Source organism: Camelina sativa, chromosome 18 (genome assembly GCF_000633955.1).
Source record: "Camelina sativa cultivar DH55 chromosome 18, Cs, whole genome shotgun sequence".
Classification (NCBI taxonomy): Eukaryota; Viridiplantae; Streptophyta; class Magnoliopsida; order Brassicales; family Brassicaceae; genus Camelina; species Camelina sativa.
Window position 1 is genome coordinate 453,597 of NC_025702.1, and position 4,625 is coordinate 458,221.

A 4,625-nucleotide genomic window follows, 5' to 3' on the forward strand; every position below is an offset into this window, starting at 1 on the left:
TTTTATCTAATTAATTTATAATTTTGTTTAGAATGTTTTTTGTTCTTCTTACGTATTATACAGGTTATAACCTAATTACATTAAATTTATTATAAGATAGAATATAAAATTTTAAAACAACTAGTTTTATTTTCTATAATTAAACAGGGGTATATGCCTATATGATATATTAGTGTATATTTTTATGTGTATACATTTTTTTTTGGAATATTAAAAATGTGTTGTAGTATGTGTAATATTTTGTAGTTCATATACTAAATAATTTATAAGTTGATTTTCCAAACTATGACTAAAAATTTATAGTATATGAAATAAACTAATAGTTTTAGTGTTGGTTCTATAGTCCAAACCCGTCATGCTAGACGGATTACACAACATGTTCAAATATTTTAAATCCGCAAAAAATCATCATACGAAACCGTGAAAAATAAAATATAATATGTGAGGTTAAAAGTCATTTTTTCTCAAATCAGTTTTTCAAATTTGTAAAGAACAATACCTTTTCACTCACCTCCTTATAAATAAATAAATAAAATCTGTATACATTTACGATTATGTTTACTACTTTTTAAAACACTTAGTTTCTATAAAAAATCAAATATAAGTATAGTTAATTTGTTTATTAAATTAATTATTTAATGTCAATGACATGCCTGTAAATAAGTGCCAACTTCAGAATTTATTTTATAAATGTCTCAAAAATGTATATATAGATACATAAATACACATTAAAAAAATAGATTAATTCTAATGGAGACAAATAGATTAATTGATGTTGAAGCACGTTTTAAGAGGCGTGTTATTCATTTGACTTTTGTCTATGTTCAGATCATGTTCCCAAGAACTGAGCCTTGGTTTGGGAACGGTTGACAAAGATAAGTACTACTCGGTCTACACCTTGGTTTATAATTGGGGATTTTAATGAATTAATTGGTAATCATGAAAAACGTGGAGGGAGGTTACGCCCCGCTTCTTCCTTTCTCGATTTTATCAGCATGATTCGGGATTGTGGTTTTCTGGAATTCCATATCTGGGTGATTGTCTCTCCTGGAGGGGTTGGCGAGATAAGAAGCCTATCCGTTGTCGATTGGATAGGGCTTTAGGTAATGAGGATTAGCATGATTTATTCCCGGACACGGTGACTGAATATTTGCCGATGATCGCATTTGATCATATGCCTCTCGTGACTAGTGTACGAGCGAAGAGGCCACGGGGAAGGCGGAGTTTTATGTTTGATCGTCGTTGGATTGGTAAGACGGGTTTAATGGAGGCGATCTCGTCTGGTTGGGCTGCTGACCGGGATCACGGATCACCAAAGTTCACAGACAAAATCGTGAATTGTAGGCGGGAGATCTCCCGTCGGCGTAAAACGCAAGCCCCATATGGTAGGGTTTTGATTGAGTATCTAAAACGGCAGCTGGAGGTGGCTCAGGCTGATGATACGTCTGCTTCGGAGTTAATGTCGGACTTACATTCCCAGTTGCGCGAGGCATACCGGGATGAGGAAATTCATTGGTATCAAAAGAGTAGGAATCATTGGAAGCGGGTGGGGGATAAAAATACAAAGTATTTTCAGGCACAAACTAAGCAGCGCCGGTCTCGTAATCGGATTGTTGGGCTTTATAAAAAGCATGAAGTTTGGTCTACGAATGATGCGGATATTTGTGATACGGCTGTCTTGTATTTTGAGGAACTGTTCACTACAATTAATCCTGATAATTTTGAGGAAGTATTACGTGAGGTCAACGCGGTAACTTTAGAAGCGGATAATGAACAGTTAACAGCCCTGGCTACATAAGCAGAGGTGAGACGGGCTTTATTTATGATGCACCCGGATAAAGCTCCAAAGCCGGATGGGATGACTGCTTTGTTCTTTCAGAAGGCATGGACGGTTGTTAAAGCGGACCTAGTTTCTATGGTCAATCAGTTTCTTGATGAGGGTGTTTTTGATAAGAGTTTAAATCGAACGCACCTCTGTCTTATCCCTAAGGTGGCTAAACCGACACGGATGACAGAGTTGCGTCCTATTAGCTTGTGTAATGTGGGGTTTAGGGTTTAGGGTTTAGGGTTTAGGTGCTTGTCTCAAAAGTCTTGTGTCAACGCCTTAAGGTGCTTTTACCTGGTCTAATTTCGGAGACACAATCGGCCTTTGTTCCGAGTCGTTTGATCTCGGACAATATATTGATTGCTCAGGAGATGTTTCACGGATTGCGGACGAATAAGTCTTGTAGAGGAAAGTTTATGGCAATTAAGACGGATATGAGTAAGGCGTATGATAGAGTTGAGTGGGGTTTTTTAGAGGCTTTACTACGAAAAATGGGTTTTGCGGAACGATGGATTTCCTGGCTTATGTTTTGTGTCTCTTCGGTGGAGTATAAGGTTCTTCTCAATGGTCAACCAAATGGTTTGATAGTTCCGGAAAGGGGATTGAGACAGGGTGATCCGCTGTCACCATGCTTATTTATTTTATTTACGGAGGTCCTTATTGCAAATATTCGGAAGGCGGAGGCCGATAAGCGGATTACGGGTATTACAGTGGCAAACAAGTGCCCGCCAATTACCCACTTGTTATTTTCGGATGACAGTCTGTTTTTCTGTAAGGTTGATAAGGAACAATGTGGGGTGGTTTTGGATATTTTAAAACAGTATGAGGCGGTCTCGGAGCAGCAAATTAATTTTGCAAAATCTTCTGTTCAGTTTGGACACACGGTATATGATATGGCAAAGACGGAAATTCAGGGGGTCCTAGGAATAACCAATCAGGACGGTATAGGTTCTTATTTGGGAATCCCTGAGAGTTTGGGGGGTTAAAAACGAAGGTTTTTTCCTTTGTCCGGGATCGTCTGCAGAGTCGGACGGCTGTCCCGAAAGTCTGATGATTAAGTCTGTCGCGACGGCTGTCCCGACTTTTGTGATGTCTTGTTATCGTCTTCCCAAGACTATCACATCTAAACTGACTAGTGCAGTGGCAAACTTCTGGTGGAATACGAATGGTCAGGCAGGGGGTATGCATTGGATCGCTTGGGAGAGGCTTTGTTGTAGCAAGCAGTTGGGTGGATTGGGTTTTAAGAGTGTTGATGATTTTAACACGGCTTTGCTGGCTAAGCAGTTATGGCGATTGATAGATTGTCCAGACTCACTGTTTGCAAGGGTTTTTAAAAGTAGGTATTATCGGAACTCTGATCCTATGGATCCAATACGGTCTTATTCACCCTCGTATGGGTGGAGGAGTATCGAATCTGCTCGCTCTCTCATGAAAAAGGGCTAATTATACAGGTTGGCTCAGGGACCTCCATTTCGATATGGTCTGATCCCTGGGTTCCAGCTCAATTCTTGAGACCAGCCTTAAGTAACGGTCCTTTTAAGGACCCAAATCTCCGGTTACCTGATTTGATTGATCGACGAACGAATTCTTGGCGAAAGGATCTGCTTACTCAGCATTTTGATCCTGTGGATGTCGCTCTGATAGAGGCAATTCCTCTAAGCAGCTGTTCCAAGGCATATTATTTAGGATGGCACTTTACTAAAACTGGGAAATATACGGTAAAATCTGGGTATGAGACGGAATGTTTGGATGTCCAAGGTCCTTTTCAGGTATTCGGATCTGGTCCAGAAATCACTCCCCTTCTTGCTAGGGTTTGGCAAGTAAAATGTCCACCAAAACTACAATATTTTATGTGGCAAGTTTTATCGGGTTGTTTTTCGGTATCGACTAATTTGCGTCGTTGGGAATTGAGTTGTGAGGTCGTTTGCACACAGTGCAGGATGGAGGAGGAGGATATAAATCATGCCATCTTTCTATGCCCACCGGCCCGACAAGTTTGGGCTTTAGCTCATGTACCAGTGGGGCCGCAACTCTTTCCGACGAACTCTGTATATGCTAATGTTGATCATTTTCTAGATCCCATAAGTCCGGGTTCACAGGTTCAGGTTTTTCCTTGGATGATGTGGTATATTTGGAAAGCTCGAAACGCCCGTGTTTTTGAAAACCAGGCTGAACGCCCTGATGAGGTTGTCCGGGTGGCGGAGGGTGAGGCTTTGTCCTGGCAGGAGGCTCAGGTAGATGTCGAGGGGGAGGAGTTTCCCTCCACTACTACGGGTCTAACACCTGGGTATAGAAGGGGTTTATCTCTTCCTACGATATTTATGGGACAGAGATGTTATGTTGACGGCTCTTGGAAAGCGACATATGTTTTTGCTGGTGCAGGATGGTGCTGTATTTCATCAGAAGGATCGCCCCCAGTGCTTGGAGCGACAAATTTCCGGTGAAGTTTATCCCCGTTACATGCAGAAGTTGAAGCTTTCATCTGGGCGATGCGATGTATGATTGGACATGACTTCCGGGATGTGGTTTTTATTACCGACTGTTCCGACTTGGTGAATATGGTGTCTTCCCCAACTGATTGGCCAGCTTTTGCAACATATTTAGACGACATTCGGATCGACATGGAGGAGTTTTCTTCTTTCTCTTTGATTTATGTTTCTCGTAATGCTAATGTACGAGCGGATTCTTTAGCACGCCAAGCGCGTGTGTCTCCGCATCATGTTTTGTTTGTAGACAATTTTCCTCCTAATTGGCTCGTCTGAGCTGATTCTTTTGTTTAAAAAAAAATATATATATATAT